At 36.6% G+C, this 14138-nt stretch overlaps 1 protein-coding gene across 6 annotated transcripts in view; it reads left to right on the top strand.

The window, feature by feature from the left end:
* zmiz1a (zinc finger, MIZ-type containing 1a) overlaps positions 1-14138 on the top strand; it is a 295579-nt gene that overhangs the window by 243624 nt on the left and 37817 nt on the right. The gene's annotated exons all lie outside the window — the stretch shown is intronic.

The raw sequence follows: 14138 nt of genomic DNA on the forward strand, positions 1-14138 counted from the left end.
GTTAATGCTTAATAAAGGAGTCAGCAGAACACTGGTATTGATCTGGTCTGCCAGGTAGAATTCATTTACTGGTGTGCAATTCTATGCAAAAGGAAATGAGAAATGTGATTTTATGTTGGTGTATTAGTGCCATTACCCATAATTATGTGTAGTTCAACCTAATTGTTGAGTCAATGAACATAGGAAGATAGGACAGGAAGAAGCTGTGTATGTCTGATGCAGTGTTTGCTTTGTGCCGTGTGAATTAATGAATGAGAACTTATACAATTATAAGTTCAAGAGGGGTGAATATCTGCTGTTGAATCTGTTTCAGTAGCAAATTTCTAACAAGTATTTTGAGAAATAAGTGGTGCTCCTTGGTGTGCAGTTAATCATTAATATATTTGTTGTTCTTTGAAAAATACATTTCAGTCTGAACAGTGCTATATACAGATGCATTATACCAGTTATCTACTTAAACCATAAGATTTTTTGACTGTACTGTGATTTGGATTTTTGGCAATATTGCCTACCCCTTAATATTACTGCTCATTGCATGTCTGCTGTTTTCTTGTTCTTGTTTTGCCTGTATATATTACTACTTTAGCATGAAACTAAGACGGATCGTTAGACAGATTCTTACATACATACATGCATGCATACATACTTTACGGTACTTCTTGATTCCGATGGGACATTGCAGTGATACAGCAGCTAGCAGACAACACTTGTCATTCTGATATATTGAAAGTCTGATGTAGATTTAAGTATTCTTTCTACATGGGTTTGGTAGCATTTATATTGTTTCTTTGATCCTGTTAACATTGCTAGTCCCAGAATCAGATAATTCTGCTGCCTCTTGATCCACAAAACACATAGCTTATTTAGACCCCTTGGTTATTTTTTTTCATCAGAATATACAGTATATATACTTTTATGAGGGGACCTTAAATTCTGTAGATCTACATAAAAATACATTACCTTTATTCTGAAGTGACTTTGCCACAGTGGAGTGCTATAGAAACTGTTGTTTTCTGGACCAACGTTCTTATTTGTGTTAGCGATGTTTACAGAATTCTTCCACATATCCCAGACATTGCCTTACCCAGTTAATATGTTTGAGAGAATGTTATTGTCTTATATGAAGTTGGATGGTCTTCATTCATTCCATCTTTTTCTCAAACAAACTTGACATATCTTCTTAGTAGCTTTAATTTTTGATAGCCTAGATTTATCCTTACATGCATCCTTATCTCAGGAATTTAAGAACAGTGTTTGGTCTTAAGGGTGAAGTGACAGTAAATTTGGCTGCATTCACACTTAGGTGAAATTATTAGAAAACTGAGTGGCCATAGGCTCAGTCAGTCAAGTGGTAGTATAACCAAATATGATTTAAATTACAACAAATTAATTTACAGATTATTTAATATGTATATATGTTTTCTGTAGTTTTTCTTCTTCCGTGTATTAAAATAATCAACACATTATAGTTTGGTAAGCCATATACAGTTATATACTAGGAGCTATATTCACTAATCTTAACCAAATCCTTCCTCACCAAACCGGAGACAGAAAAATGGGACAGAGTATAGTAAATGGTGTCAGTCAGAAAAGTTAGTTACCATAGGGCTTACAGTAATCAAGTGTGTTCACTGATGACTGTATTTCTATGACTATATTTCAGTGCTTTGACAGGATGTTCAATGGCTAGAGCTACCTCCACCTTTACAGTAGTTCTAGCTGGATTTCTGAGTAGAGTAGAGTTTACATGTATTCCCTGTGTCAGTGTTTGTTCGTTTTACCCCAAGTACTATACATTTTTGTTTTACAGATTTGTATGCTTGATTAATGGCTACTCTATTGCTGTCCTTTGGGATTAAGTGAGGGACTATGGTGTGGCAGAATGGCTTTAACTCTTCCAGGGCAGATGTTGACATTTGTCGACATGTAGCACTTGAGGGCTGATGTTGACAAAAGTCGATATCCAACAGTAGAAAGTGACAATTGGCTGTAAACATCAACAAAACTTGTTACATTAAAGGTGGACGCTCTTTGCCAGGAGAAATGTTAGTCTTGTTCACTTAACGTATAATCCCAGCATGTGCATGAGTAGTGTAGGGTGAATGACATCAACATCTGGTAAGAGAGCAAAGCTGATTTGCAAAGTAAAATACTCCATATCTATCTATCTATCTATCTATCTATCTATCTATCTATCTATCTATCTATCTATCTATCTATCTATCTATCTATCTATCTATCTATCTATCTATCTATCTATCGCGTATTATTGCTGAATCAGATTCTGACTTATGGAACTCCTATTTTGATACATGAAATCTGGAGATCAAAAATGAAAGTCCGGTAACTGCATCTGCTAATTGGTCCACATTTGATAATGCAGATGAGCCGCCTATGCCAACATTTGCGACACTTATCGAACTTCAATTTTCATGCAAGTGATCTGAAAATCGAAAATGAAAGGCAGATATCTGCATCAGCTGATCGATTCACAGCTAATTGGTTCCCAGCTACAGCAACATTTGCCTGGGAGAGCTACAAAGACATAGATTTGTGGCAGGCAAGCTGGGTACTAGACTTTATTAAGTGACGCAGTGTGCTAGTCGACACTAAAGACGGTGTGCTATTGGACACTACGGATTACCAGCCACTCAACTACTTAAAGCTGTGTTATTCAGCTTATGAGTGATGAGACAAATAGGTACGTAATATGTACAGTATGTAATGAGTATGTTTAGTACATAGTTACTTACTGTAGAGGCCCATAGAACATAAAGCATAGTGACATTTGTCATAAGCAAGTATTTTATCTTAATTTATGTGTGAAACCATTGCTTTGTGTGCTTTTTAGAAAACTGAGTGTTTTGGAAAAAATATTCAGCCCTTGGAAAAAAGGGAAAGAAAGAGCCCTAAGTGTTGGTGCCTTCTTTGTGCTCAGTGGTGGCAGGGTAGGCTGTGTCTTAATAATAATAATAATTCATTACATTTATATTGTGCACTGCAATGTAGTTAGCACCCCACAGAATGAATTCACAAGAGAGGCAGGCAGCAGGCAATGATATTTTGAATCTGCTCAAAGCTATGTAGTGGTTTGAATGTTCAGAATTGTAAAGTTGAGTAATTATTTGAATTGATTTCTGGAGCTGTTGGCAGGCACTGTTTTGGTTAGTTTTTAAATTCCTGTGTAGTCTAGTATCTGTGAGAAACTGGGTGAATCAGTACACCTTAAACCCATGCAATCCACAGCCATCCATCTGTAATATGAAGTATTATTTGGATTAACATTATTTCACATTAGAATAACCCACTATGAATGCCAATTCTTAATCAGCATTTTTGAAGGCTTAGGATCTAGGCAGAGATGTCAAGATGTTAGCTATCCTGAGAGCACAGACTAGAACTGAGAAAGGAACGCATTCTTAAAGAGCAGAGTTCTTAACCCTTTGTAAAATGCTATATAATTGTGATGATCCAAATATGAAAGTTTACATACTTGGTGTGCCCTTGATTGCATTTTCTCAGTACTGTGTATATAAGCAACAGAACCGCCATTGCTTATGTAAAATTCTCAGTTGTGATTGAAGAGCCTCATGAAAGTTGTCTGTTGAATAAGTGAGATACCATTTAACATTTAAGATGGATTTTACAGATTTTTTCATCATATCTTAGTATTCAGTGTATCCATCAAAATCAGTGTATTTGACTTTTTTGTCAGTGAGTTTACATATCTAATAATGTATTTCTCTTTCATTTAAAACTATAGTATGAGTTTTACTTTTACATTTCATTGATATTTTTTGAGGAGTTCCTCCTGTCACTTACTCTGTTCTTCCACTCAAAGCAAGAATGTCTATTCTATGCATTTGCCATCACAGAAGCATCATTTATAATGGAATAGCACACATTAGAGGATTAATTGTTATTATAAATGAGACTTTTAAAAGGGCAATGAGGAAAATATAATTGGACATCTAAGGATAAAAGTGTACAGCATGAGCTACCCAACTCTATAGTCAGTGTTTCTGTATTTGCTTCAATTTACTCAAGTTTGTGTATACCTCATGTACCTAAGTGTTAATGTCATCATGAATGAATACTCTTTGGCAGAGGACTTTCCTGCTCATCTGGTAATTTTTTTTTTTTTAAATCAAACTAAGATTGTTTCTGGCTTGTAGGGTGTTGCTGGAACAGTGCAGTATCCTTGGTGCTTTCGAGAGCAGGTGTTCCTTACAAAAGTAAGAAAGAGCAGGCCAATGGGTTGGGCCTTTGCCACATCTCCTGCCTTAGTATTAGCAAGGCTGAAGTGAAGAGGCTTCAGATATAGGCACAGCAAGAAGTTGCTTTTATTAGGAATCATCTCAAAATTAGATTAGCATGGCCAAGAACAAATGGAACGATTGAGGCATATAGCCCATGACAGACATTCAAAGTAAAAGATCACACAAAAAACAAGGGATGGGGACAACATTTTTTATTCACAAATGAAACAAATAAAACATGATTATTGTTGAAACATTTCTGCTCAGTCACAAACCCATAATGCCCCTTCATATTGCACCATTGTTCATTTCAGCTAGGTCTGTGTTACAGTTTAAAGACAAGTAAATGCTTTTTGTAATAGTTGATCAAGGTGAAAGTCATATTCAGAGTGAGCAAATAAAATTGTTACTTTATTTGCTTGTTTTTACCCGATAAAAAGTCATATACATCCACTAATTTATCATAAGTAATAGCAATTATGAAAAGCATTTAATTTTGATTATGTCTGAAGATAATGTTAAAAAAATTACTTATTACTATTATTTTGTTCTTTATATTGCACTCATATTCATATCAAACATAACTTGCATGTAATGTGTGAGGAAAGGGAGGTGGCAAATTAAGTAATTTGTTTTATGCACATTTATTGTTGATTTTCAGTCTCCTCTGGTACCTTAAGTAGCCTCCATATTTTTCTCAAATGTATGCTTTTGTATATTACACAGCTATTTGATGCATCTTTCTTAATTAACTAAAGACTTTAATAGAAGGTCTCTACCAAGTGATCAAAAACCAAATGGATGTTCAAGTGATCTTGAAAGGGTCTATACCTTTAAGGCTTTAGTTGTGGAAATATAAGACAAGTGTCTGCTTGGCAACTTTGCAAACTAGTTGTAGCAAGGAAAAATAACACAGTAATCCTATTGTAGCATCCCCTCAATCCATCCTCCTTGTAGATACAGGAATGGCTGGACGTATTTTTTTCTTCTCTCTGTTTTTAACCTGCCTTGGAAGAGGTATAGGAAATTTAGAGGTCTGTAGTAAATACTGGTTTTCATCCTCTTTAAGCGTGTTTTGTAACAAAAGTAGTGATTTAGCCAAGTGATACGCTGTTGCTAATGGTAGGATACTGTAATTTCCATGTAAGCAGGCAGGAGATCCCACTCTGTCTCTGTTGCTGTTAGCACTCTGCTTTGTTAGAGAGTCTCACTTCACATGTTGGATGTTTTGGTGATATATGTTGTTAAGTAATGCTGGTTTAAGTGAATACTGTTTATCCAGGGCATTGAGTGGAGGTTTTTAAAAGAAACTAATTAACTGTTTTGAAATGACTGAAAGATTGTTTCATTGTTAAAGGTTTGTTATTTTGATTTATTTTCAGTTAATGTTCATTTACTAGCTAGTTTCTCTTATAAGCTGTCATTTTTTCAATAGTCCATCAATGTTCACACTGGCTCAGTGTAGTGGGTAATTCTGCTGGTTTACAGATCCAGCAATTTAGGTTTGAACCTCACTCCCATTTGTTGTCCATGTAGAATTTATAAATTCTCAGGGTGTCTGTGTGGGTTTACCTCTTAGGCTGGCAGCATACTACACGATTTTCAGTCAGAGAGTGTGCCTAATTTAAGGCCTTGTCACACCATATGATTTTTCCAGAGATTTTCTGTCACGCATTTCTTTTACATAATCTTGACAACTTGGGGGCTGTTGTGTGCGCTCCTGTGACCACAATTTGTGTGGTTTGACATTCCCAGTGACTCCATTCCAACCAGTCTGCAAAAGTTTGATTTTGCCTTAAGTAGTTCTGTTTGTGATTATATGATAGATGATATCCAGTGAGACAACCTGGATGTAGAGTGTATGTGATGCATGCGTTGATAGCGCATTGCTGCACCCACCATCCAACAAACCCCCTGAAAGCACCAGCTAGACTAGGCAGTGTTAATGGCTGTGAAAAACTAAGGGATGTATTTGTGATACTTTGGAAATTTGAATCTATGCTGGAAAGTCATCACTGAGTTTGCTGTCACCTGTAGTTCCTAGTCATGTAATGTGACTTTATCAGGCGACAAAATCAGCAATTGGCAGCTGTCAAGTTTGACAGCCCCTTCAACTTGAAGTTGTATATTGTTCCACCAGCTTTAGTGTTTAGTTTAGTTGCCTTTGAGGATGTCAGATTACAAGACTAGGACAGGATGAGTTTTAAATTTCAGAAGTATGGTGAACTTGTCACATATTGTACGGCTAATTAACTTGCTGCCTGGCAGTGTTGGTTGCAGTACGGATACTTTTCAGATAGAGTGAGTTCAGATGCAGTCTTGCCTTGCCTTTTTTGATTTTCCATTTAGTAGGAAAAGCATCTCTTCTCTTTGCATAGTCGAAAATGCTAATTTTTGTCCTTTCTGGGACTGTATTGTTCTTCCAGCTGAGTGCTCATTGGCGGTAAGCACTCACACACAGGAGTCCACACCACTGACCTAAGCCAAAACCAAGCCTGTTGTTTTTGTTATGCCAGGTTGCCTCACGCTAAGATTCTGCAAAGTAAGGTTACAACTGAAAATCACTGGAATGTTGTGTAATGTGATACTGGCCTTAGTATTCCTGGTGTATTACTTCCCTAAAGGTTAATTGGTGATTCTAAATTGGCTCTGTATGAATGTGAATATGGGTGTGTGCATTAGTGATGGACTGGCATCCTGGCTGTGACTCTGTCAAAACCCTGAAAAGGATTAAGAAGGTTTGAGAATGTCCTCTCGTCTATGTTCATCTAGAAGTCAGACCCTCTTCCTCCCACAAATAAGCTAAAATAATTAGTCAAATTCCTTCCAGGCACTAAAATCTTTTGGAATACAGATCAAAATGTGTAGCTGTTTCCAGAATATATCTATCATATTTTACTATTTGTTTTTAATTAAAACACAACTAATTGATACTGCCTAGGTGTGATAAACATTTGCAGTTCTTAAATTTATGTAATTGAATGTAGGGCAGTTGAAAATTATTTGTTCCCCTTTCTACATTTTTGACAAAGTGTTTTCAGGTAAAAAAGTATATTCGATAAAGGGCAGCTGAGTAAACAAAAAACATCTTTTTTTATTATTATTACTTATTCAACAGCAATTGGTACAATTTTAAGAAATGAATTGAACCCTAAAGGCTTTGTCACATTACATGATTTTTTTCAGCAATTTTCAGTCACAGACTTTATTGCACATAGTCTTAGTTACCTCCATTCATGTTGTCTGACATCCCCTGTCAAAGTTGAACAGATATAATTTTGTCTGAAGTCAAAGGAATGGGCTCGTGTGAATGTGAGAGTTGATAACCAGTGAACACTTACCCAGAAGTACAATGCATAAAATGCAGCTATGATAAATAACGAACACAGATGTTTTGGACCTCACAAACAGAAAAGAAGAGGCTTGTCTTTCTGATGTCTCATGTTTTATGTACCATGACAGAATGCACAAAAAGAGAACAAAATGGGCTGAGATTGCGTTCATACAGAACTGAAACTGTGATGGAAAGTTGTCACATAATAGTCTTAATTTTTCACCCCCAGCAATACAAGTTGTGTAATCTTACATCCTCATGTGACGAGATCAGCAACTTTAGTCATCAATTTGATGTCTCCTGCAAATATTAGTTGTGTAATTTGACACAGGCTTTACACATAATAACTGGCTCTACATCTTTTGTTTGGTTGGCAGTGGTTTCTGCTTTGCTACTGTCCAGTAAATCTCATTTGTCATCTCAGTGTTTTTCTCATTGTGGACCCATGAACACCGACCCTTGCTTAGGCAAGAGAAGCCTTCAGTTTTTGGATTCTTTTAGTATCCTTTGTGACATCCTGGATGATTTGTGCTTGTTGAATGTTTGTGCTGGCATCTGGACTCTGATGGTATGGGTCAAAATAAGTGAGGTTTACATTGATTAGGGCTGACTATAATTGAACCTGGCTGTGTTCAGTCTGCTAATGCTTTAATTGGGTTGATTAAAATAGGGGTCACGTACTTTTTCATACAATGGTAATTGGTGTTGAATGACTTTAATTAGATAAATGACGTAAGTTTTTTAAAAAAATGTGTTATTTGTTCTCTCAGATGGCTTTTTATCTAATTTTAGACTTGGTTGAATAACTGAAAACCTTCAATTGCAAACGTAATAGAGGGATGGGAAGATACTTTTTCACTACACTGTGTAATACTGATTTTTTTAATCAGCTGTGATTATTAGTTTTCTTTTGGTGGATATAGTGCCACAGTGGTCCAGGATGGATGTTGAGATTTATATGAAACATGAATATATGGAATGTAGTACTGAGTGTACCCTTAATTGATTTGTGTCTTATTCACCATAATGTAATTTACAAAATCAATACTGTAAAACAAAAAAAATGAAAAAATGCTTCACCAAGCAGATTCCTTAGTTGAAAATGATCTACAGCATTTGCTTAATTACTTTTGCTTAGCAATTATTTATTTGAAATAATGAGTAAGTAATATAAATAACACAACAGCTTAATGGAAACTCTTCTCACTGTGCTCACCAATCAATGGCATTTAATTGGGTTTTGTCTCCCAATACCCTCTTAGTGTGCTGTCACTTGAATGAGGAGAGTGACACAGAATTGTGTGAGCACTAGGATCAAGCCAACTAGAGGAAAGCTTATTTATCCCCAGGCGTTATACTCATCCTGTTTTCTCTCAGACAGACGCTGTACGCTAGAAATGCGCAGTGCAGTCATTTCAAGTTCATTTTGTTTGACATATAGTATGTAATCACTGCATTAGAATATTTTTCACCTTCGTTCTAAAGAATCCATTCATTTATTTTTGTATATGCTTTGTCCAGGTCAGGGTGGCAGAAGGCCAGAGTTTATCCCAGTGTCAGTAGTAATACATAATAAATATAAATAAAAAAAAAGAACAACAAATACAAATTGTTCCAACCAACTTTGAGTGTAAGAAAGAAGTTCTAGCTGTATCAGTAAACGAAAGTGTGCAATTTGTTGTTGAAGGATAGCTGCCAAATAATTTTGGTGCCACAGTTACTTGCCATACATACTTCATGGGGGGAAAAATATTTTTTAAAATGACTAATCTTGTCTTTCATGCTGCTAAATCAAGATACTACCTTATACAAACGCATACTCTTACAGGGTTTGTTTAGAGCTGCTAGCTGTCCAAGAAAAATTGGAGTACCCAAAGAAAACTCACACAGACTCAGGACATGCACACTTGACACAGTAACTGTACCAGGATATGTCCTAACCAACATGCCCCTACTCCCATGTATCATCAGCATTTTCTAATCCTCGTCTTTTATGTGTCTGTTGGTTTTCGTTGCATCCAAGTTCTTAACAAATAAAAAATAAACTAACATTTCAAAACGTTTAAGATACTTGCAATAATTTGGTTTAATTTTTTTTCCTCTATTTTATTGGATATCTGTTAGAACTAAGTGTGATATGACTGTGCATCTTTGAACACAGTGGAATGTACAGATGAACGTTCTTGTCACGGAAAAAGGCTCCAAGTGTGTGAGGCCCTGCTGGAGATGGAAGGGTGTCTGATATCACAATTGATTTACTGTCCTGCAAGCTAAAGTGTAACTTGTATCTTTAAACAAACAATATCCTAACTGCACTGCATTTAGCAGTTCTGCATAGACGTAACAGTCAGTTTACCATACGAAAAGCTGTTCTCGTTCCTCTGCTTTGCAATGGCACCCTGCAGTTAGGTGCACTGATGAGATGTTAATTGATGAGTTTAAATACACATTTTATTTTGTGATTAGGTGCTCTGTTGCAGTGATGACCATTGGAACACTGGAATTCGTATTCTTACCACAGACACAGACAGGCTAATTGACTTGCATCCCCAAGGGTATGATTGACCGAGTAATGTTGTTTAAAATCCACTGCTTTGACACAAGCAAACAAGCTTTCTACTGTATAGCTCCTTTTCATTGTTAACACCATCCCACAACCCATTTACAAATTACTACGTTTGTTTCCACATTTCTGTAATTGGAGCACACATCATCTGGTTTAAGTGACTTGTTCAGGGTCACACAGCAAATGAGAGGTGAAGACTGAATGCCAGATAAAGCGTATATTGACATTGGTTTTATGTTAAATTAAAGAAAAGAGGTATTTTGTGATGCCAAGAGGGACAGTGAAAGGGTGCCCTGGGAAAAATGACTGCCGCCTAGAGTGGATGACAGAAGGAGTGTAAGCCATCGAGATGCTTTGTACTGCTGCAATCAATAGGCTGTCAAGGCAGTATCCTTTTGTTAGGTTGCCAGACTTGAGGCTTCTGGGTGTTCCTCTGCAAGAAATGCAATATGTGTAAACCAAAGCCAGCCTTGCTTTTTTTTTCTTTTTCTTAAAGTTGTATTTTTGCTTAAGTGGGTGCAGCTTTAACTATAGAAAGGAAACTGCCTTTAGATTTTTTTGCATTTTCAAATCCTCAAAGCTTTCAGCAGAGATGAAACATTTTCATCACAAGGTTTGGGAATGTAAGCAGGGGGTGGAGGTGCTAGCACGAGTCCAGTTATGAATAATACACATTTGCTAATGAGCGTATTGGTGAAGTGGTTCTTTTCGGTGTTTGTATCCTGCTGTCATCCATCCACAAGACCACCTCTTGCAGTTAAGATATTAGTGTGCGTTAAGGGCAAGCAGAAGGGCAGATCAGTCATGCAGTCTATAAGGTTATTACTGCCTAATCGATAAGCTAAAGTAAAGGGAGATGGCCATGGTCTGTCTGCTGCCCCTGGACACCTGCCTTGCTGGAGAGAGGGGGTACGAAAACACAGCTGTCTACTGTAGCTCTGCATTGCTTGCTTAAACACACACAGGGAGAGAAAGCTGGCACCATCTGTATCTGTCTTTTGTGTTTTCTTTTTCATCTTTTCATGTAGCCTGAACCTCACGTGCTCAGTATTTAAATGAGAGGAGAGTAGCTTGTGCCACAAAGTGTGGTAGTGTTGCAGACAGTTTAATACAAGGTGTGATTGTGATTACTTCAGCTACTAATGGGGGAAAAACTGCACATCTTAATACAGTTTTTCTCCTGGGTATACTCCAAAAATGCAAATGAGATTCAAGCAAGATTTTAACATTCATAGATGAATAGTGTAATATGTGAATGTGAATGAACGTGTATCTTCTAGATGTTTAGTTGTGGGGTATTCTTCCAGTGTTTCTATGTGCAACTTACCATAGTCCATTGAAGTGATTGGCAGTCCAGATAGAAGTGAAGGCAAAAGGAGATTCATTTGGAGTAATGTTCTTCTAATGGACTGCAATGTCACCAGCAAACAGTACTCTGTGTAGACATCTATCTATTTTCTGAACACACTTATTTAGTCTTATGCCCCACTCCCTGTAACCTTTAAAATGGACTGAGTACATATAATTTGTTGTACCTAAAAATGATTTGGTATTATAAGACTACCATGCTATCTTAAGCCTGTATTTATTGCCATTTATTTTTCCTCTTCAAAAAGCCAGTTAGTTAGTATTTTCACAAGAGGATCACAATACGCTTTCCACAGGTTGAAAACAGTACATTGTTAAAAAGGAACACACATATTCCTTGAAAGTACATCTGACAGATTTTACACACTCATAGTTATGGTGTAAATTTAGAGAACATGGTGCGTAGCTGTAGTGATTTGTGGTACAATTTTGATGCCAGGCAGTCATAGGCAGATGAGTGAACACAGAACATTAAATATGTAAAATGGTACTTTGGCAAGGCGATAGCCACCTCAGGCTTCTTTCTTCTACTCTTTATTCTCTCCCTCACTCCAAACCCCCCAACCCCCCCCCCCCCCTTGTTATTATAATTTTTTTTTTGTAATTGGACCACCAAGACTCGTTTGGAATGCTGTTCTTTTAAAGACAAACAGCAGCTTTTGTTTACCTACTAAAGCCATTTGTCTGTTGTATTTGAAGTTCATGTGTCAAGTTTGTTATGTTGATATGCATTTATGCAAACAAGAGAAACTTGCATCAAAATCTTCAAAAGCACGCTTAGGATGACTGCTCCCATTTCACTGCAGCAGTAATTAATCGGGCCAGAAAGAACTCCAGCAGACTGTTATTTTGACATAGCTGCATGTGAACTGCTGCCGCTGCTTACCGCCCTTTGGCAGAACACTTTGTTTCTGCCTTCAAGAACTCAAGTGCTGGTACAGTATATTGCAAAAGAAAGGCCCTGACCCCATCACACCCATCCACTTTAGAGTAAGCAGTCAGCCTGATTTTTTTTTTTTTTTTTTTTTTTAATAAATTTTTTTAGGCAGATAAATGGAAAACATGCATCTTTTGTACATGGTGTTCTATTATAGATATACTTGCATGATTTGATTCAAATTCATATTGACAGAAGTATAACATAACGGGGAAGTGCGTCTGATTTTACTCAGTGTCTATATCTGAGGAAACAGTGAGCCCTAGTGGGAGAAACAGTGCAGTGAAAGTCGGAGGCAGGATTATATGGCTATAAAAATACTGTAAATTTATTTATATACAAGAATGCATACGTGTGCAGGCCATTGAGAAAGATCCCCTGGTTTCAAAATGTAACATCTCTTAAAATATGGATCAAAACACAGTTCCATTTATCACAAAATGAATGGTCATACCATAACAGGTTTTGGTAAGCTTTATTTGTAGCTTCACAGCTTTAGTTTTTAGAGCAGAGTCATTCAATTGTTTACAATTGATGGGATTCTTTGTTAGTGACAATGAATGAGTGGCTTCCTTGCTAGAGTCCATGCTTGTTTGGTAAAAGCAAAAGGAATTCGAGTGGGGACTTCTCTAGATAAAATACTGAAATTACCCCTGATACTGTTAATGGTCAACCAATTTATTCTGCCCTCTCTGATTACAAACCTCAGGATCAAGATTGATCCTACACTTTCATTTGAAGCAATATCACTTCCAACAACAACAAAAAAAAAATTGTACCTCAGGAACTTCACAAAATGTACATTAGACTGTATCTGTCCATGGATGGCACAGAGCAGCTTGTGTGTATATCACGCTAGCTTTACTATTGTAACTTGGTGGTCATCTCCCAATAAACTTGGTTGCTCATATTTTTACAAAAACGCACACCTTTTTTTTTCTCTCCTTCCATGGTCTTTCAATTAAGAAGATCAATTTTAAGACAATACTACAGCCTGTGCCTTTTATCTAAACATATACCTTTAGGTATTCAGTTATAGATTATTTGACATTTGGATTGCTCCATGGATGAAGCTATACTACTTTACCTGTAGTTAGTAGTAGTAGTAGTAGTAATGTCAAGTGTGTAGAATAGAGTGAAAATTCTTACTTGGCAGTAATATTCACCTGGATAGTCAATGTTTTATATATTTATACTTAAGACCATGTTAACTTCCGTAAGCTCAGAGTCTCAGAAATACTGTATCTTAGTAATGCTCTGCTGTTGATTTCTCCCAATCTCAAGAGAAAGTGCAGAAATTGACAAGTACAAAGTCCAGTAAGGCATACCAGTTAGCTTCTCGTTAAAACACACAACGCAAAAAAAAATTCAGTTGAAACTATAAGAACTGTGCCCAAATCTGTCACATAATGTGACTCTCATTTCCAGTTGTTCTGTGAAATTTAAACTTCAGTGTCACAATAGAGTAACAGTCAAAAAGTAAGTTAAGGTGTCTTTGTAATCTCACCCATTCAGTTCCTAAAAGGAAGTCAGTTTTCCACATCTACAGAGTGAAAGTGTTCAAGCATACAAAGAAAGGTAATTTACATGTGTGTCTAAATGTTAAAGAAGCTCAGCTCTTACTTTCTTAATGTATTGCTAAATGTGTCTTTAACTGTAGGTTGTCTCAGTTTT

The sequence above is a fragment of the Erpetoichthys calabaricus genome, chromosome 2 (assembly GCF_900747795.2).
Source record: "Erpetoichthys calabaricus chromosome 2, fErpCal1.3, whole genome shotgun sequence".
Lineage (NCBI taxonomy): Eukaryota > Metazoa > Chordata > Cladistia > Polypteriformes > Polypteridae > Erpetoichthys > Erpetoichthys calabaricus.